At 38.7% G+C, this 27,939-nt stretch overlaps 1 long non-coding RNA gene across 1 annotated transcript; it reads left to right on the plus strand.

Annotated features, from left to right (window-relative positions):
* The first annotated feature begins 17,392 nt into the window (after window positions 1-17,392).
* On the plus strand, window positions 17,393-21,167 carry LOC133542173 (uncharacterized). The gene is made up of 2 exons (XR_009804083.1): window positions 17,393-17,864; window positions 20,859-21,167. It is a non-coding gene; the product is annotated as an uncharacterized LOC133542173 (long non-coding RNA).
* The last annotated feature ends 6,772 nt before the right edge of the window (window positions 21,168-27,939 follow it).

A 27,939-nucleotide genomic window follows, 5' to 3' on the forward strand; every position in this document is an offset into this window, starting at 1 on the left:
TTTGGTTTTTGTGGTGTTAAGCTGCAGATGGTTTGTGTGACTCCAGGTGACAAAGTCCTTTACCAGACTTCTCCTCTTGCTCACCCCTGGTACACCCCACGATGGCTTTATCATCAACAAACATCTGATTGTGACATAATTCGGAGTTGTAGCAGAAATCTGTGGTGAAGAAGAGGAGCCAGAACAGTCCCCCGAGGCGTCTCCGTGCTGCTGACCAAGAGGTGAAATCTGATGTTCTTCAACCGTGCATACTGTGGTCTGTCTGTGAGGTATCTGGAATTCCAAGACACTGGGTGTGGGTCCACCTGCATGCGAGTCAGTTAGTCCTGTAGGGTGCTGGATTGTGTTAGAAACACTCCGGAAGTGCAAAACAGAATTCTGACTATTTCAGGTGACTACCCCTTTAAGCTCATCGAGAGAATGCCAAGAGTGTGCAAAGCAGTAATCAGAGCAAAGGGTGGCTATTTTGAAGAAAATAGAAAATAAAACATGTTATTTCACCTTTTTTTTGTTAATTACGTAACTCCACATCTGTTAATTCATAGTTTTGATGCCTTCAGTGAAAATCTAAAATGTAAATAGTCCTGAAAATAAAGAAAACACATTGAATAAGGAGAAGTTGCGTACAAATGTTTGGCCTGTACTGTGTATATTTTGCCACATTCATATTTACCCACTTTTTTCTCCCATCTAATTTTCTCCGTTATTCCCTTTTATTCATCATTATTGTACCTTTATCCTACACATTGTTAAATACACAATAGTTATGTCCTTCAAAGCAGGAGCTCAAACTAACAAACTGCTAATGATATTTACTCAGTAATCAGTTTGGTTGCAATGTATCCAGTTGATCAGCTGCCATTAACCAATAAAAGGCCTCCCCCTACAGAGTCCTTTTAAGTCCTGATTATTCCAATGGTGAGAAAACTGTCACAACACCTTTTGTGTCTCTAAACGATCATTAGGACGCCGTACAAAAGACCCAAGTGTAGACGAGGCTTTTGTGTTTAACCCGTCATCGGTCATTATGTGTTTGATACAAACTACAGTTAATGGAGAAATACTTGAAATGCAAACTCCAGTGACCTCCACGCAAATCCGCCTGTTGCCGCTCCTTGTCACCTGTTCTTTCCACAGCCCTGCAACATTTTTCCCTTTCCGCCATCGCTTCAGCGCACGGGACATTGTGGCTGCTCAGAACAGCTGTGTCAACTTCAGCGTTGGCAACTGGTGTGCCCAGAGAAGGACAGAGGGTGGCATTAATCCCCTATCTGCAGCTAATGAGTCAGAAACATGCTACCAAGTTCTCCTTCTAGCTTTAAGCTTTGTCATTTGACCAACTCCCTCAATAAAGGGACATTTTTAATTGAAAACACTTCTAAGGTAGGTTATCATACACTCTAAAAAGATACCAAGATTTTACAGGCTTCAATAGTATGTTTTTCACCGTAAATTACTCTGATCAAAATTTACCATAACAATACAACAAATTACTATAAGAATACGATACACATATACTTTTTATAATTTTTGTCTTCATCAAGTAGTGCGTAGTTTGGTCTTCAATCAACATCAATCAATCAATCAATCAATGTTTATTTATATAGCCCCAAATCACAAATGTCTCAAAGGACTGCACAAATCATTACGACTACAACATCCTCGGAAGAACCCACAAAAGGGCAAGGAAAACTCTCACCCAGTGGGCAGGGAGAATTCACATCCAGTGGGACGCCAGTGACAATGCTGACTATGAGAAACCTTGGAGTGGACCTCAGATGTGGGCAAACCCCCCCCCCCCCCTCTAGGGGACCGAAAGCAATGGATGTCGAGCGGGTTTAACATGATACTGTGAAAGTTCAATCCATAGTGGCTCCAACACAGCCGCGAGAGTTCAGTTCAAAGCGGATCCAAGACAGCAGCGAGAGTCCCGTCCACAGGAGACCATCTCAAGCGGAGGCGGATCAGCAGCGTAGAGATGTCCTTAATCGATACAGGCGAGCGGTCCATCCTGGGTCCCGACGAGCGGTCCATCCTGGGTCTCGACTCTAGACAGCCAGTACTTCATCCATGGTCATCGGACCGGACCCCCTCCACAAGGGAGGGGGGGACATAGGAGAAAGAAAAGAAGCGGCAGATCAACTGGTCTAAAAAGGAGGTCTATTTAAAGGCTAGAGTATACAGATGAGTTTTAAGGTGAGACTTAAATGCTTCTACTGAGGTGGCATCTCGAACTGTTACCGGGAGGGCATTCCAGAGTACTGGAGCCCGAACGGAAAACGCTCTATAGCCCGCAGACTTTTTTTGGGCTCTAGGAATCACTAATAAGCCGGAGTGTTTTGAACGCAAATTTCTTGCCGGGACATATGGTACAATACAATCGGCAAGATAGGATGGAGCTAGACCGTGTAGTATTTTATACGTAATTAGTAAAACCTTAAAGTCACATCTTAAGTGCACAGGAAGTCAGTGCAGGTGAGCCAGTACAGGCGTAATGTGATCAAACTTTCTTGTTCTTGTCAAAAGTCTAGCAGCCGCATTTTGTACCAACTGTAATCTTTTAATGCTAGACATGGGGAGACCCGAAAATAATACGTTACAGTAATCGAGACGAGACGTAACAAACGCATGGATAATGATCTCGGCGTCGTTAGTGGACAAAATGGAGCGAATTTTAGCGATATTACAGAGATGAAAGAAGGCCCTTTTAGTAACGCTTTTAATGTGTGACTCAAAGGAGAGAGTTGGGTCAAAGATAATACACAGATTTTTTACCGAGTCACCTTGTTTTATTATTTTAACATGCAAATTTGTCAGTAATTTATTTATTTTTTTAAACAGGAAATGACATCACTAAACCCTTTTAAGAAGAAATAGTATATATATAGTACAGGCCAAAAGTTAGGACACACCTTCTCATTCAATGCCTTTTTATTTTATTTTATGTCTATTTACATTGTAGATTGTCACTGTAGGCATCAAAATTATGAATGAACTCATGTGGAGTTGTGTACTTAACAAAAAAAGCTAAAATGACCGAAAACATGTTTTATACTCAAGTTTCTTTAAAATAGTCACCTGAAATGGTTTTCAGTTCACAGGTGTTTTTGAAGCTCATGTAGATCCTTTTTACACACTTACACATTGGCCCCCCACAGGCACATTTTTTTCTCTCAATGTGGCCCCCGAGTCAAAATATTTGCCCAGCTCTACCATATATGGTAGATCTTTACGCGAGTCCGCAATTGAAGTCGGAAGCCGAAGTCAAAACGCTCATTTTTCTCTATCCTCTTCTTGGAAGCAGACTGTCTCGTACATGCACATGCATCAAAATAGCATACAGTTCTAACTTATATCTGTCAGTTGACTCGCTATGGAAGTGTTATAAACTCCAAATGGCTCCGTGTAAAAAAGGCAGCCGACAAAACAGCAAATCCTTAAGATACGGTCAGAAAGCAGCTTTTTGTATGCCAAATGTTGACTATCCATCCATCCATCATCTTCCGCTTATCCGAGGTCAGGTCGCGGGGGCAACAGCCTAAGCAGGGAAGCCCAGACTTCCCTCTCCCCAGCCACTTCGTCTAGCTCTTCCTGAGGGATCCCGAGGCGTTTCCAGGCCAGCCGGGAGACATAGTCTTCCCAACGTGTCCTGGGTCTTCCCCGTGGCCTCCTACCGGCTGGACGTGCCCTAAACACCTCCCTAGGGAGGCGTTCGGGTGGCATCCTGACCAGATGCCCGAACCACCTCATCTGGCTCCTCTCGATGTGAAGGAGCAGCGGCTTTACTTTGAGTTCCTCCCGGATGGCAGAGCTTCTCACCCTATCTCTAACGGAGAGCCCCGCCACACGGCGGAGGAAACTCATTTCGGCCGCTTGTACCCGTGATCTTATCCTTTCGGTCATGACCCAAAGCTCATGACCATAGGTAAGGATGGGAACGTAGATCGACCGGTAAATTGAGAGCTTTGCCTTCCGGCTCAGCTCCTTCTTCACCACAACGGATCGGTACAACGTCCGCATTACTGAAGACGCCGCACCGATCCGCCTGTCGATCTCACGATCCACTCTTCCCTCACTCGTGAACAAGACTCCTAGGATACTTGAACTCCTCCACTTGGGGCAGGGTCTCCTCCCCAACCCGGAGATGGCATTCCACCCTTTTCCGGGCGAGAACCATGGACTCGGACTTGGAGGTGCTGATTGTCATACCGGTCGCTTCACACTCGGCTGTGAACCGATCCAGCGAGAGCTGAAGATCCCGGTCAGATGAAGCCATCAGGACCACATCATCTGCAAAAAGCAGAGACCTAATCCTGCGGTCACCAAACCGGAACCCCTCAACGCCTTGATTGCGCCTAGAAATTCTGTCCATAAAAGTTATGAACAGAATCGGTGACAAAGGACAGCCTTGGCGGAGTCCAACCCTCACTGGAAATGTGTTCGACTTACTGCCGGCAATGCGGACCAAGCTCTGGCACTGATTGTACAGGGAGCGGACCGCCACAATAAGACAGTCCGATACCCCATACTCTCTGAGCACTCCCCACAGGACTTCCCGAGGGACACGGTCGAATGCCTTCTCCAAGTCCACAAAGCACATGTAGACTGGTTGGGCAAACTCCCATGCACCCTCAAGAACCCTGCCGAGAGTATAGAGCTGGTCCACAGTTCCACGACCAGGACGAAAACCACACTGTTGACTAAATGTTGACTAAAGATCCACCATTACACACAAGGAAGTGTTTTACATGTAGAAAACAAATCATAATATGACACCTTTAAGGGGTGTTGTAGACGGTAACATTTGTAGTAACTTGTTTTCCAACAATTTACTTTAACTGTAGAGCTTTGGTTTTACAGTTAATCACAATAAAGTTACAAGTAAATGCTGTAACTTCACAATTGTAACCTTTGTGTTCGAGACAAATCAGTTTGAATTTACAGTAATTTGTTGTGATATTACAGAGGACTATGATTACAGTATTTTACTGTGAAATAACAGTTAATTGTTGTGAAATATAAGAGTATTGTTTGTGTAAGTATATTCATTGTGATTGGAGCTGTGGCCGCAAGGTAGTTGGTGCCTGTCGTGGTGGTAATTCTAGAACTCGCTGGTGGACACCAGCAGTGAGGGATGCCGTCAAGCTGAAGAAGGAGTCCTATCAGGTCCTTTTGGCTCTTGGTAATTCAGAGGCAGCTGACAGGTACCGACAGGCCAAGCAGTGTGCCGCTTCAGCGGTCGCGGAGGCAAAAGCTGGAAGATGGAAAGTGTTCGGGGAAGCCATGGAAAACAACTTCCGGACAGTTTCGAAGCGATTCTGGACCACCATCCGCCGACCCCGGATTAATGTCTTTAATGATCTTATCCTTTCGGTCATGACCCAAAGCTCATGACCGAAAGGATAAGATCACGGGTACAAGCGGCCGAAATGAGTTTCCTCCGCCGTGTGGTGGGGCTCTCCCTTAGAGATAGGGTGAGAAGCTCTGCCATCCGAGAGGAGCTCAAAGTAAAGCCGCTGCTCCTCCACATCAAGAGGAGCCAGATGAGGTGGCTCGGGCATCTGGTCAGGATGCCAACAGAACGCCTCCCTAGGGAGGTGTTTAGGGCAAGTCCAACCGGTAGGAGGCCACGGGGAAGACCCAGGACACGTTGGGAAGACTACGTCTCCCGGCTGGCCTGGAAACCTCTTGGGATCCCCCGGGAAGAGCTAGACGAAGTGGCTTGGGAGAGGGAAGCCTGGGCTTCCCTGCTTAGGCTGCTGCCCCCGCAACCCGACCTCGAATAAGTGGAAGAAGATGGATGGATGGATATATATATATCTATATATATATATATATATATATATATATATATATATATATTAACCAATAATATGTACTGCGCACACACGATTGCACTATGAATAGACAAGCAGCCAAACAAAAACATCATTTCAACACCCGATATGTACAATATGTGCAATATGTACATACAGCTAGCCTAAAAAGCATGTTAGCATCGATTAGCTTGCAGTCATGCAATGGCCAAATATGCCTGATTAGCACTCCAACAAGTCAATAACATCAACAAAGCTCAACTTTGTAAATTCACGCACGGCATAAAAGGTTTGGTGGACAAAATGTGACAAAGGAAGCAGTGTCGGAGAAAATTGTACATGTGAACGAACTACGGTGAGTTCAAGGACCGGCGAAATTAGTAGGACAAAACAGTGCTTGTCAAATCCTCTCATCAGTGAAGCATGTTCAAAATAAACAGTGGGATTTAATTAGGAAGGTTTGTGTCATGTTTGTCCTTCTACAGAAACCGTGTTAAAACAAAAAAATGTAATCCCCACCCATTTTCATACATTTTTGTAAAAGCTCCAGGGACTTACTAGGGAGGTGCTAAAGTGGGTTGTCGACCTCCGGATTAAAGCAATGGATGCTGTGGACCGCTTAAAAACATAGCAAATATATAATGCATAATGGAGACAAGTAAAAGGGGGGCCCGTCAACAAGTGACAGTGATCAGCTGCTCCCTCAAGAGGAACAGTGCCATTATGATTTGTGCCTGGGCCATTGTGTCTGACGTGAGCGGCCAAAGCATTCCTATGGCTACAAAAGTCACTTGATATTCCCGGCAGCCCAATATATCGCAGCAAGGCCTTGGTGCATAGCTGACATTAGTGGACATGTTGCAATTGAGGTCAGCCCGCACCCTGGCTTAAGGCCATGGGAAATTTGAAGTAACTGTCTAATTAGGAAAATATCCTCTGAAAGAAACCAAAAAAATAAAATAAAAAAATGCGCGGCTATTTGTGGACTCCGAATGCCTCGAAAATAGCAAGCGCCTTGGGTTTCATTCTAAGCCCCCCTTTTGCTGTGTGTTCTGAGCCGGAGCTTTCTGTGAACGAACGAGGCCCCCGGGTTCCTAACGCGCCCTACCCCGGCGCTGATTTTAGAACACAGGTGTTGACCTTATTGGAGGAGGCTTGTGCTTGCTGCAGAGGAAAATGAAGCCGGCACGCTGCTGACGGCCATATGCTCCGACATATGCCTGCGAACGGTCAAATATGGGCCGCCACGATCCGTCCAATGACGTGGTAACAAACAGTTTGAAGGAAGACATATAAGTTGAAATGGTTGTGCAACCCATATTTTTATCCATTTATATTTGTACACTAACTTCAGTTTACATGCAGCCCATTAAAATTTTCAATCCGGCCAGCCGGACGTTTTACATCATTTTTTTAGACCTTAAACATCAAAATTGTAGATGCACATCAGTGATGTTTTCAAATGACCGTAAGTCTTGAACTGTACAAAGTATTTAAATCGTTGAAATATTTTGGGTGTTATAGGAGTTATTACGGTAATCTACGTCACAGCAGCTCAGACCATGGACAAAGCCGAGTGGGCGGGGTTTGTTTTCAGAGCAGCCAGCCCCAAATGCATGTATCAGGAACAGATGCGGAAGCAGATTTTTACGTGATAATATATCATATTGTAAGTGTTTATTACACTTTGCATTCATATTTTGCTGTTTTTTTTTACATTATTGTCTATGGAGGAGCTGGTCTTAGAAGTAAAAGTGGAGCGATGTTCCTATGTTGATATTCCGTGTTTTATTGTTCATAGATAATATTGTAAATCCGACTTTTTTTTATTTTCATGTACATTTTGATTGTCCCGTTCAGTAAAAAACTGTAAAATTCCATCCCTCTTTTTTGAGGTGGTTCTGTCATAACGTTTTTGGAACTCTATCAAACATTTTGACTTTTGGTATTATCCATCTATTCGTCCATTTTCTACTGCTTGTCCCATTAGTCTCCCTGGAAAAAAAGGGACCCAAAGGCACACAATGTACAGGAGATTTTAAAGGACTAAGTCCTGAACTATTGTATGTATTTCAATGGTTAAAATATGCGCTTTTGAGTGTTATTACGGTAATCTACGTCACAGCAGCTCAGACCAGGAACAAAGCAGAGTGGGCGGGGTTTGTTTTCAGAGCAGCCAGCCCCAAATGCATGTATCAGGAACAGATGCGGAAGCAGATTTTTACGTGATAATATATCATATTGTAAGTGTTTATTACACTTTGCATTCATATTTTGCTGGTTTTTTTTTACATTTTTGTCTATGGAGGAGCTGGTCTTAGAAGTAAAAGTGGAGCGATGTTCCTATGTTGATATTCCGTGTTTTATTGTTCATAGATAATATTGTAAATCCTACTTTTTTTTTATTTTCATGTACATTTTGATTTTCCCGTTCAGTAAAAAACTGTAAAATTCCATGCCTCTTTTTTGAGGTGGTCTGTCATAACGTTTTTGGAACTCTATCAAACATTTTGACTTTTGGTATTATCCATCTATTCATCCATTTTCTACTGCTTGTCCCATTAGTCTCCCTGGAAAAAAAGGGACCCAAAGGCAAACAATGTACAGGAGATTTTAAAGGACTAAGTCCTGAACTATTGTATGTATTTCAATGGTTAAAATATGCGCTTTTGAGTGTTATTACGGTAATCTACGTCACAGCAGCTCAGACCATGGACAAAGCAGAGTGGGCGGGGTTTGTTTTCAGAGCAGCCAGCCCCAAATGCATGTATCAGGAACAGATGCGGAAGCAGATTTTTACGTGAAAATATATCATATTGTAAGTGTTTATTACACTTTGCATTCATATTTTGCTGTTTTTTTTTACATTTTTGTCTATGGAGGAGCTGGTCTTAGAAGTGAAAGTGGAGCGATGTTCCTATGTTGATATTCCGTGTTTTATTGATCATAGATAATATTGTAAACCCGACTTTTTTTTATTTTCATGTACATTTTGATTTTCCCGTTCAGTAAAAAACTGTAAAATTCCATCCCTCTTTTTTGAGGTGGTCTGTCATAACGTTTTTGGAACTCTATCAAACATTTTGACTTTTGGTATTATCCATCTATTCATCCATGTTCTACTGCTTGTCCCATTAGTCTCCCTGAAAAAAGGGACCCAAAGGCACACAATGTACAGGAGATTTTAAAGGACTAAGTCCTGAACTATTGTATGGATTTCAATGGTTAAAATATGCGCTTTTGAGTGTTATTACGGTAATCTATGTCACAGCAGCTCAGACGAGGAACAAAGCAGAGTGGGCGGGGTTTGATTTCAGAGCCACCAGCCTGAAATGCATGTGTCAGGAAGAGATGCGGAAGCAGATTTTTCCAACAAATTTCGACATAAAAGTGGTAATATATCATATTGTAGGTGTTTATTACACTTTGCATTCATATTTTGCTACTTTTTACATTTTTGTCTAAAAAGGCGCTGGTCTTAGAAGTAAAAGAGGAGCGATGTCAATATGTTAATATTCCATGTTTTATTGTTCATAGTTAATATTGTAAATCCCACTTTTTTGGGTGTCCCATTCAGTAAAAAACTGTAAAATTCCATTACGTTTTTTTGAGGTGGTCTGTCATAAAGTTTTTGGAACTCTATCGGACATTGTGACTTATGGTATTAGTGGTCCTGAAAAAAAGGGACCCAAACACACATGCCGTGAAGCAGATTTTTAAATGACCATAAGTCTTGAACTATAGAAAGTATTTCAACGGTTGAAATCTGCACTTTTGGGTGTTATAGGAGTCATTACGGTAATCTACGTCACAGCAGCTTAGACCAGGAACGAAGCAGAGTGGGCGGGGTTTGTTTTCAGAGAAGCCAGCCCCAAACGCGCATACTTGCCAACTCTCCCGGATTTTCCGGGAGACTCCCGAAATTCAGCGCCACTCCAGAAAACCTCCGGGACAAAATTTCTCCCGAAAATCTCCCGAAATTCAGGCAAAGCTGGAGGCCACGCCCCCTCCAGCTCCATGCGGACCTGAATGACGTGTCGACAGCCTGTTTTCACTTCCGCTTTCCCACAATATAAACAGCGTGTCTGCTCAATGACGTTATAACTGTAGAATGATCGAGGGCGAGTTCTTGGTTTCTTATGTGGGTTTATTGTTAGGCAGTTTCATTAACGTCCTCCCAGCGTGGTAACAACACACAACAACAGCAGTCAAGTTTTTGTCTACCGTAAAGCAGTTTGTCTGCCGTAAACAGCAATGTTGTGACACTCTTAAACAGGACAATACTGCCTTCTACTTTACATGCATATGTGACAATAACATCTACGGTTTTTAGAGAGTGCAGAAGAACGAGGAAGATACAGCCATGGCGACGCCAACGACGAGTAAGATGAAGAAATCATTTCCAAGCCGCAGCTGCGATTGTACCTGGATAGCCTCCGGGAAGAAGTAGTGGACTACCAATTGCTTGGCAGTGAAGATCTTCCTCAGGAATAAAAAATTTACCGGTTTTGGAACATGCCAGGGAGAGATGGAAGATTCCAGACTCTAGTGCATTTGATGAAAGCACTTTTGTGCGTGCCACACAGAAATGCATCATGAGAGAGGGTGTTCAGCATGGTTAGAAACATAGTGACAGAGAATAGAACAAGGATGGACAGTTCAACCCTCAACTCAACAATGAGTAGATGAGTGTTACATGTGTGTATATGTGTAAATAAATGAACACTGAAATTCAACGATTTCTCTTATATATATATATGTATATATATATATATATATATTTGTGTGTGTATATATATATATGTATATATATATATATGTGTATATATATATATATATATATATATATATATATATATATATATATATATATATGTATATATATATATATATATATACATATATATATATATATATATATGTCTTGTTTGGATTATCCAGAGAATAGTGCTCGATACCGTGGTAGAGCGCAATATGTATGTGTGGGAAAAATCACAAGGCTACTTCATCTCTACAGAACTGTTTCATGAAGGGTTCCCTCAATCATCAGGATATTTATCTCCTGATGATTGAGGGAACCCCTCATGAAACAGTTCTGTAGAGATGAAGTAGCCTTGTGATTTTTCCCACACATACATACATATATATATATATATATATATATATATATATATATATATATATATAGCTAGAAATCACTGAAAGTCAAGTATTTCTTATATATATATATATATATATATATATATATATATATATATGAAATGCTTGACTTGGTGAATTCTAGCTGTAAATATACTCCTCCCCTCTTGACCACGCCCCCAACCACACCCCCAACCACCTCCCCACCTCCCGAAATCGGAGGTCTTAAAGTTGGCAAGTATGCAAACGCGTGTGTCAAGAACAGATGCTGAAGCAAATTTTTACAACAAACGTCTGCATTAGAGTGAAAATACATCATATTGTAGGTGTTGTTTACTCTTTGCATTCATATTTTGCTGTTTTTTTTATTTTTGTCAATGGACGGGCTGGTCTGAGACGTAAAAGAGGAGCGATGTTCCTATGATGTTAATAATCAGTGTTTTGTTGTTCTTAGTTTTGTTGTTAATTTTTAGGTGTCCTAAAACTGTAAATTTCCATTTTTTGAGGTGGACTATATAACGTTTTAGAAATTTTATCGGACATTTTGACTTTTGGTATTAGTGGTCCTGAAAAAAAGGGACCCAAACAGATACAGTACAGCAGATTTTTAAATGACCCAAGTCTTGAACTATATTCCAATTCCAAAAATCCCCAGATTTCCCAGAATTCCAGGTTTTCCGGGACATTTTTCCCCATTCAAAATAAATTGGCCATTTTTCAAGCTATCTCCACATTTTTCAACCGATTAAACCATTCCACCTTCAACAAATTCCACTCATCCTGGACATCCAAACTGTTATTCAAATTCCCCAAAATTGCAGGAATTTCCAGAATTCCCGTTTTCTCAAACCCTTTTTTGACCCTTTTTTCTGGCGACTACTCTTTTCACATTTTTCAACCCACTTCAATTGTTCCACTGTCCAAACATTCATCTTAATCAGGACAAAAAAATGTAGTTTTTTTTCGAACTGGAAATTCCCGGAAATCCTATATACCATTTCTCAATCAAAAATTATACTACTTCAACATTTCTTGACCGGTTTGAAAAATGTAAAAACCAACCACTTCAATTCATTTAGACCATTCAATTGTTTTACCATTCTCCAAAAATTTCCAGCTTTTCCCAAAAGTCCCAAATGTTTTGAAAATTCCCATTAAAATCAATGGGTCATTGTTCAAAGTTGCACAATTCCTACATTTTCCCTCTGATTCAAACTGTTCCAACTTCAAAATATTCAGCCTGTTTTGGAATTGTGTGCTCTGTTACAACAATTATAAAAAAAAAAAATCCAGAGATTTAATTTAATTTCAACGTCAACATTGGAGCATTCAGAGGCAATTCCTTCATTGAGTTCCCCTTGCATTCATAATTAGCTGTTTTTTAGATTTTTGTTGTAAAAGATGTCTATGGAGGAGCTGGTCTGAGAAGTAAAAGAGGAGCAATATTCATATGTTTATATGTTACTGCTCATAGTTAATATTGTAAATCCCACTTTCTTTATTTTCGTGTAGTTTTTTTGAAGTAATCTATTCTAACTTTTTTAGAATTTTATCGGATATTGTGACTTTTAGTATTAGTGTTCCTGAAAAAAAGGGACCTAAACACACATACTGTGCAGCAGATGTTTACAGCTAAATGTGTTTATATCATTTATACACACATACACTTTGGCCCCCCAGAGACATTTTTTTCTCCCAATGTGGCCTCCTAGTCCAAATATTTGCCCAGCGGTGGCTTACATTGACCTATTCCAATATCCAACACCTTTATATGACACAATTATTGTATTATTTGATAATAAAGTAAGAAACATGTCTAAAAACTCCCTAGTCATGAATGCCTTTCCTAAAATTGAAGCCAATGGTAATGTTTTTGTTTATTTCAAACACGCTTAACTAAGTTACATTAGGACTTGCCATTGGAGGCAATTAGTTGTGAAGTTCCGCAAACACGTTTTGCTTGCTCTTTCAACCAATCTTGCTGAAATTTGACACACACACTTTAAATAAATCATCCACGAGATCTGTTGTTATGTCTTGTTGTACAAAACCCAAAGCCAGTGAAGTTGGCACTTTGTGTAAATCGTAAATAAAAACAAAATACAATGATTTGCAAATCCTTTTCAACTTATATTCAATTAAATAGACTGCAAAGACAAGATATTTACGTTCAAACTGGTAAACTTTGTTTTTTTTTTTTGCAAATATTAGCTCATTTGGAATTTGATGCCTGCAACATGTTTCAAAAAAGCTGGCACAAGTGGCAAAAAAGTCTGAGAAAGTTGAGGAATGCTCATCAAACACTTATTTGGAACATCACACAGGGCAACAGGCTAATAGGGAACAGGTGGGTGCCATGATTGGGTTTAAATGCAGCTTCCATGAAATGCTCAGTCATTTACGAACAAAGATGGGGAGGGGGTCACCACTTTGTGAACAAATGTGTGAGCAAATTGTCCAATAGTTTAAAGACAGCATTTCTCAAAGAGCTATTGCAAAGAATTTAGAGAGTTTGCCATCTACGGCCCGTAATATCATCAAAAGGTTCAGAGAATCTGGAGAAATCACTGCACGTAAGCGTAATAAACATCGAATGTCCAGGGTGTACTCCGCCTTCCGCCCGAATACAGCTGAGAAAGGTTCCAGCACCCCCCGCGATCCCGAAAAGGACAAGCGGTAGAAAATCAATGGATGGAAGCCCGTGACCTTTGATCCCTCAGGTGGTACGGCATCAAAAAGCGACATCAGTCTGTAAGAGATATCACCACACGGGCTCAGGAACACTTCAGAAAACCACTGTCAGTAACTACAGTCTGTTGCTGCATCTGTAAGTGCAAGTCAAAACTCTACTTTGCAAAGCCAAAGCCAAAATTTGTCACTTCCTGTCAATGAGAAAGGACGCAAGGTAAAAGGCTCGGCTTCTGCTACCGGAGTTTTTGTTAAGTCTGAAGATTTTGACCACTGATTTGCGATCACAGCCACAGGAGAGTCACCTGGCATCTTCCACCTGATTTTGGTCAGTGGAGAGGCACCGATACGCTGAAATAACAGAACACAAACAAGATGTGAAAAGGCTGCAGCAAAATATAGAAAGTCTGCAAACTCAGAACAACACCAAAAAAAATGAAGCCGCTGATATGTTCCAACAAATGAAGACCCTTCAAGAATATATCCGCAAACAAATGAAGACCCTTCAAAAATAATACATAATGTTGGATATAGAGAACATACGATATTCCACGACATAGTGAATTTGCAAACAGCTAAAATTATACACAAAACAAACTATAACCAGCTACCCAAGAATATACAACAATTCTTCTCAACAAAAGAGGAGAAATATAATCTTAGAAAAAATTGTAATTTAAAACATTTGTACGCACGTACAACACTTAAGACCTTCAGTATATCTGTTTGTGGAATTGAATTATGGAATGGATTAAGCAAAGCAATCAAACAATGTACTAATATGATCCACTTCAAGAAACTCTTCAAACTTAAAGTGTTTACAAAGTACAAAGAAGAAGAATCATGATAAACACTCTGAATTAATTCATCCATCCATTCTTTCATTCCTTCATTCTCAAACTTACTTCACCAATTATTTATTTATTTATTTTTATGGTGGTACTTATAGAGTATATTGTGAATACATTGAGAACAGGAAGTAAACAAAAGTTTTAGCAACTGTTATGTAAAAGAAAAGGGGTAGGATTTAATAAGCTCTGCTTCTTCCTACTCCTTTTCGAACATGTTGAAAAGAGAAACTGGAAATTGTGATGTATCATGTTGTATGCTTGCATGTTCGAAATAAACTCGAAATCAAACTCAAAGCCATTTTTCAACAACACCCAGAAACACCGGCTTTTGGGCAAGTCCAGAATGACTGCACTATCCTTGACCATGTCTGGCTTCTTTACAAAGGACAAAAAAAAACCGTTGTGAAGCCCCATTTTATGGGGGTATTGTGTGAAAATTACTTCCAAAGGAGTCACTTCACATGATTTTGGTGTTCTAATGTAAATACAAACCCCGTTTCCATATGAGTTGGGAAATTGTGTTAGATGTAAATATAAACGGAATACAATGATTTGCAAATCATTTTCAACCCATATTCAATTGAATGTCGAATAGATACCTACATTTGTGGTATCATCCAAAAGTAATGTAAAGTATCAAACAACAGAAAAATAAGTGATTATTACATTGTAACAGAAGTGTAGATAGAACATGTTGAAACAGAAAATAAGCAGATATTAACAGTAAAAATGAACTTTTAATTTCATTTTCTATCTTTTATCCTTCATAATGTTGACAAAATAATAGAATGGAAAATGACACAATATGTTACTGCACACATCAGCACAGTGGTTCTCAAATGGGGGTACGCGTACCCCTGGGGGTACTTGAAGGTACGCCAAAGGGTACTGGAAATTTTTTTTTTAATATTCTATAAATAGCCACAATTCAAAAATCCTTTATAAATATACTTATTGAATAATACTTCAACAAAATATGAATGTATGTTCATAAACTGTGAAAAACAAATACAACAATGCAATATTCAGTGTTGACAGCTAGATTTTTTGTGGACATGTTCCATAAATATTGATGTTAAAGATTTGTTGTTTGTTTTTAAGAAGAAGTGTTTAGAATTAAGTTCATGAATCCAGATGGATCTCTATTACAATCCCCAAAGAGGGCACTTTAAGTTGATGATTACTTCTATGTGTAGAAATCTTTATAAATGAATCACTTGTTTATTTTTCAACAAGTTTTTAGTTAGTTTTATATCTTTTTTTTCCAAATAGTTCAAGAAAGACCACTATACATTATTTTGCACGTTATACAATTTAATAAATCATAAACTGATGACATAGTGCTGTATTTTACTTCTTCATCTCTTTTTTTCAACCACAAATGCTTTGCTCTGATTAGGGGGTACTTGAATTAAAAAAATGTTCACAAAGGGGGAAATTTATAGAGGGACTGGAGGGGATGCGGATGTGGGGACAGGGCTGCGGAGCTAGCACTGGGCGCTGGGACGGAGAGGCTTTGTGGTGTCTTGGCTGGGTGAACAGGTGTCGGACACCTCAGTCACCTTGGACGTATCCTCGCTCATCCATGCGGACTGGACACTGGCCGAGAGTGGAGTCGGCTGTCTCGGTTGCTTTGTTGGGTCTGCTCCTGTCTCTGGCCATGCTCCCTCTACCCCAGCGGACGATGGCGTGGAACATCGCAGAGGCCACCACAGTGGATATGTTTCTTTTACTTTTTATTCATAGCTGTATGTAGAAGTGTCTGGTTGTATCTGCTGCTTTAATGTCTTTAATGTCCTCTGTGTTCTTTGATGTTTGATGTTTCCCTCTTACACACATGGAAGAGGGCTGTGTACCATGGCTATGAGTTGTTGTTTTTTTCCCTTGGCCTCAGTCTGCACCCCCTCTCCAGGGCCCAGACTAAGACCGATTTTTATTTTATTTGATTTTAATCTTCTATTTTTTTCTCCCATCCCCCCATCCCCCCCCTTGTTTACCTGTATCTAATCTTTTTTGTAAGGGGCGCTGGAAGCCGGCAGACCCGTCAGCGATCCTGTTCTGTCTCCCTTTAACGTTTGTCTGATCTTGAATGGGATTGTGCTGAAAATTTTAATTTTCCTGAAGGAACTCTCCTGACGGAATAAATAAAGTACTATCTAATCTATCTAATCTAATCTAATCACTGAAAAAAGGTTGAGAACCACTGCATCAGCAGACTAATTAGGAGCCTTTGTTTGTTTACTTTCTGCTAAAAGACAAGTTGTCTTGTATGTTCACTATTCTATTTAAGGATAAAATGGCAATAAGAAACATATGTTTAATGAACCCTAAGATTTTTGGTGAAAATAAAGTCAATAATGCCCTTTTTTGTGGTCCCCTTTATTTAGAAAAGTATGGAAAAGTATCGAAATACCGGTACCAAAATATTGGTATTGGAACAACCCTAGGGGTCGAAGATGTTGGCTTTAAGGTGGGACGGGGTGCCCTTGGGGAGTCTTGTTTATGGGGACCCAGAATTGGGTGCTACGCCCCTGCATGTGACGACCCACCTCTGTTTTTGTGCATGTTGCTTTGGCACTTGAGGTCGTTTTTAATATTATAACGTCTGGTTCATGTAAATATTACTCTTTGTGTCCACCATAAACAGACAAACCCTGTCTTTCTTTTGGCTGAAATGTAATTTCAGAAACTTTCAGCTGTCCCCCCCCTCCCCCCCACCCCAAATGCCACAACACATGCCCACCCTACAGTCCATGCATTGTTCCTGTCCGTCACCCTCGGTTTCTCTCGTCTTTCTCCAAAAAAGAATCCATTGACATTCGGCGTAAAATGGAAGAAGGGTGGGGTGTCTTGTAAGGGGTGGTGGGTAGGGGGTGGGGGGGTGTTAGGTAGGTGTAGGGTGTCTCAGTGTGAACAGCTGAGAGGTGTGATTTCAGAGGCCGGTTCCCCACTGTCATGGGCCCTGATTGGGCCGGACAGGAGGTCGCAAGGAGAGGCGCGGGCCTTTCTAAAGGACACCAACAGGTGGGAGGCCGCCATGGAGGGGGCTCACGTCAGCGGGGATAGAAAAGGCCGACGTGCGAGGCAAGCTGTAGGCACACCGCACCCTGCCTGCTTGGAGGAGGACGCCTGGAAGGACAGAAGGACGGGGGCGCTTAAGGAAGGGGTTTTTTTGGAGGTCCAAATTAGGGATTATAGTTCAGATTAAAAACCATGCAAACTGTTTTGTTTTTTTGTTGTTTTTTTTTACAACACTCTACATAATCAGAAGGGACGACAGTGGTGACAAACACTGTAAAAATAGCAGTTAGTGTTAGGTAGCGTGCATCACAACTCCATGTGACCTCCGTCTTGTCCAAACACAGAAAAGGTGAGTCAAATAACTCTATAACGGTTTTATTATGGGTTCAAGGCCTTTCTACAAAGGCCCTGACATGCAACTATGCATGTTTTCTTTATTTTGCACTTAAATGTCACCTAGTTGGTATTTAAAGTATCACAAATCAACACATGCCAGCATAAAGTATGGGTATACATGAGAATTTTATCCAAAAATTTTCTAATATTTTGCGACAAAACACACTCAAAGCATCACAAATCAACACCTGCCGGCATAAGTTATTAATATCCGTGTGAATTTTATCCCAAAAAGTTTTCATTTAAACACACTTAAAGCATCACAAATCAACACCTGCTTACAAAATGATGGTTATATGTGTGAATTTTATCCAAAATTGTTCAAATATTTTGCATTTAAACCCACTCGAACCATCACAAATCAACACATGCCTGCATAAATTATGGGTATACGAGTGAATTTTATCCCAAAATGTTCAAATATTTTGCATTTAAACACACTCAAAGCATCACAAATCAACACATGCCGGATTTAGATTTAGACTAACTTTATTGATCCACAAGGGAAATTGTTCCAAAAATGAAGGAAATCAAAGGAGCTACTGTGATGTGCCGCCAGTCTTTCAGGCACATCAAAGAAAAAAAAGTAAATGAGTGAATTTTATCCAAAAATGTTCAAATATTTTGCATCCAAACACACTTTATAGCGTCTCAAATCAACACATGCCGGCATAAATTATAGACTTAGACTCAGACAAACTTTATTGATCCACAAGGGAAATTGTTCCAAAAATGAAGGAAATCAAAGGAGCTACTGTGATGTGCCGCCACTCTTTCAGGCACATCAAAGAAAAAAAAGTAAATGAGTGAATTTTATCCAAAAAATTTCAAATATTTTGCATCCAAACACACTTTATAGCGTCTCAAATCAACACATGCCGGCATAAATTATAGACTTAGACTTAAACAAACTTTATTGATCCACAAGGGAAATTGTTCCAAAAATGAAGGAAATCAAAGGAGCTACTGTGATGTGCCGCCACTCTTTCAGGCACATCAAAGAAAAAAAAGTAAACGAGTGAATTTTATCCAAAAATGTTCAAATATTTTGCATTTAAACACACTTTATAGCGTCTCAAATCAACACTTGCCGGCATAAATTCTAGACTTAGACTCAGACAAACTTTATTGATCCACAAGGGAAATTGTTCCAAAAAAATAATCCATCCATCCATCCATTTCTACCGCTTAGTTGCGGGGGGCGCTGGTGCCTATCTCAGCTACAATCGGGCGGAAGGCGGGTTACACAAAAAAAAAAATAATGAAAAAATTAAAAATAAATAATAATACCAAAAATAAAGTAAGATGAAGGAAATCAAAGGAGCTACTGTGATGTGCTGCCACTCTTTCAAGCGCATCAAAGAAAAAGAAAGAAAGAAAAAAATATATATATATATATATATATATATATATATATATATATATATATATATATATATATATATACACATATATATATATATATATATATATATGTGTGTGTTGTGTTGGCCCTGCAATAAGGTGGCGACTTGTCCAGGGTGTACCCCGCCTTATGCCCGATTGTAGCTGAGATAGGCGCCAGCGCCCCCCGCGACCCCAAAAGGGAATAAGCGGTAGAAAATGGATGGATGGATGGATATATATATATATATATGGTTTATTCGTTATGCAGTGCTCAGTACCGGAATATACGTTAAGTCAGGGAAGAACACAGAGGCTTTTTCATCCCTACAAGCCTACAAGTTCCCCTGCTCTTCAGGGAATGTTATTATTTATTTATATTTATATTATCCTAATTTATTTTGTATTATATTAAAGTTAAAGTTAAAGTACCAATAATTGTCACACACACACACAGTAGGTGTGGTGAAATTTGTCCTCTGCATTTGACCTATCCCCTTGATCACCACCTGGGAAGTGAGGGGAGCAGTGGGCAGCAGTGGTTCCGCGCCCGGGAATCATTTATGGTGATTTAACCACCAATTCCAACCCCTTGATGCTGAGTGCCAAGCAGGGAGGCAATAGGTCCCATTTTCATAGTCTTTGATGTGACAACCTACCGATCTCAGGGCGGACACTCTGACCACTAGGTCACTAAGTAGGTGACATTATTGTACTAATATTATAAAATCCCCTGAAGAGCAGGGAAAGCTGCGAAACAGGCTTGTAGGGATGAAATATATATATATATATATATATATATATATATATATATATATATATATATATATATATATAAGCAAATTTTAACCCAAAATGTTCTAATTTTTTGCATTTAAAAACACTTTACCATTACAAATCAACACCTGTCGGCATAGATTATGGGTATACGAGTGAAATTGATCCTGAAATTGCACTTGAACACGACTTAAGCGCATCACAAACCAACAACTGTTGGCATAAATGATGGGTATGGGAATTAATTGTATTCTAAAATGTCATCTAGATCACCTGTCACATTTTAAACTAGCAAATGTTGACTTACATCATCGGGAATTTGTGTGCTTTTCATGCTCATATGGTCACATATTTTGCAGGGTTAAAACATTTGCAGCAACACAAACTGCCAAATGCTGACATAAATAACATTTTTTTTCAAAGGCTGCCTTGTCTTCTCGGAGGATTCCGCCGTGGCCCCTTGTGAGGACATGCTTCCTTATATCCCCATATTAATTCACCACTTATGGAATGTAAGGAAGTGTGTGGTTTCAAGGGGACTCATGCATCGCATTCAGCAGTGTGTCAGAACAACAGGTGAAAGAAGGCCTGGACCGTTTTAGCTTGCCCCTGTAACCCCCCCAACTGTTGACGGCCACGCAGGATTGACGGTGCACAGCTGTCACCGTTTATAGCGATGCTCACAAAAAGGAGGGGAGGTCAAGGGGTTTTCTAAAAAAAGTACTGAACATGCGTATCGTCATCACCAGGCGCTCACTTAATCTTGTCTTGCTGTGTTTTTCTTCAGGTAGAGGACATCTTTGCGGAGTGCGCCTCCTTCTTCCTTTTCTCCTTCCTCCATCTTGTTGTTTTGTTTTGGTTCTGCCACTTGCAGCTGAAAGCAACACACCTTGCTGTGGCTGGTCAAACGGAACCAAGTCAGGTGTTTCTGTGAGGTTTGGTCCCCTTCAACCAGCTACTGCGTCGTGCATTCAGTCAGCGAACACCCGGTTGCCATAGTAACCAGGGCAGATTTCTTGGAGATGTGTTTACAATGTAAGAAATCACTGTGCTGCATGCGAGGAGTCAATAGAGCAATAAAATAACTGGATAAGTGCATTGTGGAATTTATTCATGAATGTTCAATTGAATATTTTATTTTATTATTTATTTTGAAATGTGGATTTTACAATCTCACGGTAAAAAAATGGATGAATGGATGGACACATACTTGTCAATATATGCATATATTTCACAACATGTGCTGACTGGACAAAAGATGTATATTATATTTTTTTAAGAATATTTTCATTTTGTAAATAAATCAATATACTGTATTTTCCGGACCATAAGGTGCATTGCCGATAAATGGTCTATTTTTTTTATATATATAAGGCGCAGCGAATTATAGCGTGGCTTCATAGCTTACCAAAGTCGCACTAAAACATTTTGATAGATTTTTGAGCGCAGTGTGTAATGTTCTATATTTTCAATGAAACATATAAAATGTTGGTGTTGTTTAATTGAGTCATATTGCAGTCTAGACGTATCTCTTTTGTGTGACCGCCATCATATTGCAGTCTACACCTATCTCTTATGTTGGACTGCCATCTACTGGTCACACTGGTTACACCATGTAACAAATAAAATTGCTTCGAGGTCGGTAAGCAAAAGCAGAATTGTTCCGTACATTAAGCGAAGCGGGTTATGAGGCGCACTGTCGAGTTTGAGAAAGAAAAACAATATTTTAAGGGCACCTTATAGTCCGCAAAATATGGTAACAGAATAGGTAAACTATGGAATTTAAATGTAGTAATTGAAATAATTATAAAATTTCTTTAAATAAAAAAAAAAGGTCAATAAATCAATAACCACATAAGTACACTGGGGAGTTTTTCAATAGTTCAACAGTTTCGTCAGGCAAAATTTTGAAGTGGAATTTTTGATATGAAGTTATTGGAGCCTTAAATTGGTCAGTAATTTATATCACCATTGATTGACATAAAAAAAAAAAATCCCACTAAATTTCTTAAAAGTGTTAAAAATAAGGTCATTAAATGTTTTTTTGTTTGTTTGTTTGTTTTATACCGTCGTTCTCTAAGAAAAAAATGTTTTTTTATGGCAAACAAAAAATATGCAATATTTCCCCCCAAAAAATATTACAAAGTGGAATATTTGATGTGAAGTAATTGGAACCTTGAATTGGTCAGTTATTCATATCACCATTGACTTCAATTCACTTCCATCCCATCCATTTTCTACCGCTTATTCCCTTTTGGGGTCGCAGGGGGCGCTGGCGCCTATCTCAGCTACAATCGGGCGGAAGGCGGGGTACACCCTGGACAAGTCGCCACCTCATCGCAGGGCCAACACAGATAGACAGACAACATTCACACTCACATTCACACACTAGGGCCAATTTAGTGTTGCCAATCAACCTATCCCCAGGTGCATGTCTTTGGAAGTGGGAGGAAGCCGGAGTACCCGGAGGGAACCCACGCATTCACGGGGAGAACATGCAAACTCCACACAGAAAGATCCCGAGCCTGGATTTGAACCCAGGACTGCAGGAACTTTGTATTGTGAGGCAGACGCACTAACCCCTCTGCCACCGTGAAGCACTTCAATTCACTTATTATTATTTTTTTAATGATGACATAAAAAAATACCACATAAATTCTTATAAGTGGAAAACAAATTATAGAATTGAATTGGAGCCTCGAATGGATCAAAAATTCATATCAACATTGATTTCCATTGTTTTTTTGAATGATGACGAAAGTGAAAAAAAAATCATAAAAGTCATAAAAATAAGGTCATTGAATGTTTCATTTTTTTCAACGCTTAAATCTTAAGATTGTTTTGTATCGTTTTTGTCTAAGAAAAATGTGTTTTATGCTAAACACAAAATATGCTAATTTCCCCCAAAATGTTACAAAGTGGATTTTTTATGTGAATTAATTGGAGCCTTAAATTGGTCAGTAAATCATTTAACCATTGATTCACTATTATTTTTTTAATGATGACGTATAAAAAATCCCACAAAAATTCTTAAAATTGATAAAAATAAGGTCAGTAAATGTTTTATCTTTATTTTTTCAATGCTTAAATCTTAAATTTGTTAATTAATTGGAGCCTTAAATTGGTCGATAAATCATATCAACATTGATTTTCATTATTATTTTTTTGATTGATGACAAAAAATCTCATTAAATTTCTTAAACGTGAAAAAAAAATCATAAAAGTCATACAAATTAGGTCATTAAATATTTGATTTTTTTTCAGCACTTAAATTTTAAGATTGTTTTATGCCGTTTTTGTCTAAGAAAAAATTGTTTTTACGGCACACACAAAATATCCATCCCTCCATCCATTTCCTACCGCTTGTTTCTTTTGGGGTTTCCCCCAAAAATATTAAAACGTGTAATTTTTTTATATGAATTAAATGGAGCCTTAAATTTGTCAATAATTCATATCAACATTGATTCACTATCATTTTTTGGAATGATGGATAAAAAAATCCCACTAAAATTCTTAAAAGTGATAAAAATAAGGTCTGTAAAGGTTGTTTTTTTTTTCAACGCTTAAATCTTAAAATCGTTTTATGCCATTTTTGTCTAAGAAAAATGTGGGGGTTTTTTGGCGAACACAAAATATGCAATATTTCTTCCCCAAAAATATTGTATAGTGGAATATTTGAAATGAAGTAATGGCAGCGCCTCTCGCCACCCCAAAAGGGACAAGTGGTGGAAAAAAGGATGGAAGGAAGGAGCCTTAAATTGGTCAGTAATTTATCTCACCATTGATTTTAATTCACTATTATTTTTTTGAATGAGGACATTAAAAAAAAAACACTAAAATTCTAAAGAGTGATAAAAATTAAGTCAATAAATGTTTTGTTTTTATTTTTTTAACACTAACAAATCTCAAGTTGGTTTTATGCCGTTTTTGTCGAAGGCAAACAAAAAAAAATGCAATATTTCCCCCAAAAAATATTACAAAGTGGAAAATTTATCAGTAATCACCATTTCTTTTAATTCACTATTATTTGTTTGAATTATATTTAATCAACCATTACTTTTTTGAATGATTACATTGAAAAAATCCCACCAAAATTCTTCAAAGTGAAAAAAATCATAAAAATGATAAGAATGAGGTAATTAAATTAGTTATTTTTTTCAACACTTGAATCATGGGATCGTTTTATGCCATTTTTGTGTAAGAAAAATATGTTTTTTATGGCAAACACAAAATATGCAATATTTCCCCCTAACATATTACAAAGTAAGATATTTGATGCGAAGTAATTGGAACCTTAAATTGGTCAGTAATTCTTATCACCACTGATTCCAATTCACTATTATTTTTGTGAATTATATTTAATTCATTGTTATTTTTTTAATGTACACATAAAAAAAAAATCCCACTGAAATTCTTCAAAGTGAAATAAAAAATCCTAAAAGTGATGAAAATAAGGTCATTAAATGTGTTTTTTTTTTTTTTAACGCTTGAGTCTTAAAATCTTTTAATTCGGTTTTTGATTAAGAAAAAAATTACTTTTTTAATAGCAAACACAAAACATGCAATATTTCCCCCCAAAATATTACAAAGTTGGATATTTGATGTGAAGTAATTGGAGCCTGAAATTGGTCAGTAATCCATATCACCATTGATTTTAATTCACTATATTTTTTTTGTATTTAATTCACAATTCATTTTTTGAACAATAACATAACAAAACCCCAACTATAATTCTTCAAAGTAAATAGGTTGTACTTGTATAGCGCTTTTCTGCCTTCAAGGTACTAAAAGTGCTTTGACACTACTTCCACATTTACCCATTCACACACACATTCACACACTGATGGAGGGAGCTGCCATGCAAGGCGCTAACCAGCCCCCATCAGGAGCAAGGGTGAAGTGTCTTGCTCAAGGACACAACGGACATGACGAGGTTGGTACTAGGTGGGGATTGAACCAGGGACCTTTGGGTTGCGCACGACCACTCTTCCACTGCACCATGCCGTCCCAAGTGAAAATAAATCATAAAATGGATAAAAATAAAGACATTAAATTTTTTTTTTTTTTTTTTTTCAATGCTTGCATCTTAAGTTTGTTTTATGCCATTTCTGTCTAAAAAATGTTTTTTATGGCAAACACAAAATATGCAATATTTTCCCTAAAATATATTGCAAAGTGGAATATTTGATGTGAGGTAATATAGGTATAGGTCAAAAATTCATTGATTTTGATTAATTGATATTTTGTGAGCAGTTGTGCTTTAAATACACCGGTTTGCTTTTTTTTAATTAATTTTTTAATAATTTAAAAAAAAAAAGGTTTTCTAGAGCAGTGTTTTTCAACCACTGTGCCGTGGCACACTAGTGTGCCGTGAGGTACAGTCTGATGTGCCATGGGAGAATGTCTAATTTCACATATTTGGGTTAAAAATATGTTTTGCAAACCAGTAATTATAGTCCGCGAATAAAGTATTGTTGTTGAGTGTCGGCGCTGTCGAGAGCTCTTCCATATCAGTAGGTGGCAGCTGGTAGCTAATTGCTTTGTAGATGTCGGAAACAGCGGGAGACAGTATGCAGGTAAAAAGGTATGTAATGCTTAAACCAAAAATAAACAAAAGGTGGGTGCCCCTAAGAAAAGGCATTGAAGCTTAGGGAAGGCTATGCGGAATCAAACTAAAACTAAACGGGCTACAAAAGTAAAACAAATACAGATTGCTGGACGACAGCAAAGACTTACTGTGGAGCAAAGACGGCGTTCACAATGTACAACCGAACATGACATGACAATCAACAATGTCCCCACAAAGAAAGATGAAAACAACTGAAATATTCTTGATTGCTAAAACAAAGTAGATGCGGGAAATATCGCTTAAAGGAAGACATGAAACTGCTACAGTGAAATACCAACAAAAAAGAGAAAAATACACCAAAATAAGAGTGCAGGACAAGAAGTAAAACACTACACACAGGAAAACAACAAAAAAGTGAAAATAAGTCATGATGTGATGTGACAGGTGGTGACAGTACACCTACTTTGAGACAAGAGCTATAGCGATGCATGCATGCTATATGCTTTAAAGGCCTACTGAAACCCACTACTGCCCACCACGCAGTCTGATAGTTTATATATCAATGATGAAATATTAACATTACAACACTTTTTAGTTTACTAAATTATAATTTTAAATTTCCCGGGATTTTCGTCTTCGAAACGTAGCGTAATGATTACGTGTACGCAAGACGTAACGGGTTTTTAGGAACTATGTGCGCCGCACACACACACACAGCTAAAAGTCGTCTGCTTTAACGGCATAATTGTACAGTATTTTGGACATCTGTGTTGCTGTTTTTTTTGCAATTTGTTCAATTAATATTGGAGAAGTCACAGTAGAAAGATGGAGTTGGGAAGCTTTAGCCTTTAGCCACACAAACACACGGTGATTCCTTGTTTAAAATTCCTGGAGGTGAAACTTTCCTATGGATCAGAGCGCGGTCAAGCGAACATGAATCAAGACGGAATGTCAACCAGCAGGTTTCGGTGGGAAAATTGTGGTTAAAAAGTCAGTTCTTACCGGAGAAAAGCTGAGCTTGTGCCGTCCATAGCTGCCGTTGACTCCCCTGAGACACTGCACGTCAAGACACCCGTGGAGACAACCTTCCGACTATCAGGTAATATTTAACTCACTAAAACACTATCAACTCAATAGAAAGATAAGGGATTTCCCAGAATTAACCTAGTAAATGTGTCTAAAAACATCAGAATCAGTCCCAATGCAATCGCGTTTTTTTTTTTTCTAGTCCGTCGCTATCAATAACCTCAAACACGAATCTTTCATCCTCGCTCAAATTAATGGGGAAATTGTCGTTTTCTCGGTCCAAATAGCACTTTTTGTTGGAGGCTCCCATTAAAAACAATGTGAATATGAGAGGAGCCATCACACGGGTGATGTCATCGTCTGCGACTTCTGGTAGAGGCAGGGCTTTTCTCTTAGCACCGAAAGTTGCGAACTTTATTGTGGATGTTCTCTACTAAATCCTTTCAGCAAAAATATGGCGATATCGCGAAATGATCAAGTATGACACATAGAACGGACCTGCTATCCCCGTTTAAATAAGAACATCTCATTTCAGTAGGCCTTTAACCTTCGTCTTGTGTTAGGGTCGGCACCGACCCGTTTTAGTTTTTAAATGCATAAAAACACCACATACATTTATTTTTTTGCATCAAAGCTTTTTGACTTTGTCAGGAACCTCTTTGTCAACAAAATAAAACATTTTAATTTTTTTCACTAAATTATAAAATGCTCTGGTAGAAATTATGCCCTTGGTGTTGTTAGGGTCGGTTTCGACCCGGTTATAAAAATAAGATGATAAAGCAATGATAAGAGCCAAAACTGAACACACTGACAGCCAGCTCCTCTCCCAATCATGTGAGCTTTAGTGGATTCTCATTTTACCTTGTTATCCTGTACAAAAACAAACAAAAGACGGACACTAAAACTTTTTGCCACTCTGATTTTGTTTTTTTATTAGTTTTGGAACTAGTAATCTATTTCTCTTGGTTTCATTTGCTTGATTGGTTGTTGGTTGTTGTTGTTTCTTTGATGTTGGATTTCTGTTGCTGAAGAAAATACTTTTTAGCCTTTTTCTTGAAGTAAATATATATGGGTCGAAATTGACCCGTAACACCATAGATGTTACTATAGTTAAAATTCTTAAAATGAAAAAATAAACAAAACACATTTATTCAAGAGATGTGTTCTAATACCCCTTAGTAGTAGTTAGGTAACACAACAACCTTTTTTTATTTATATGATTCTCTTGAGGTTTGTTTTACCATTTTTAAAAATTGAAATCGAGGGGTATACT

This window comes from Nerophis ophidion, linkage group LG24 (assembly GCF_033978795.1).
Source record: "Nerophis ophidion isolate RoL-2023_Sa linkage group LG24, RoL_Noph_v1.0, whole genome shotgun sequence".
In the NCBI taxonomy this organism is placed as follows: domain Eukaryota; kingdom Metazoa; phylum Chordata; class Actinopteri; order Syngnathiformes; family Syngnathidae; genus Nerophis; species Nerophis ophidion.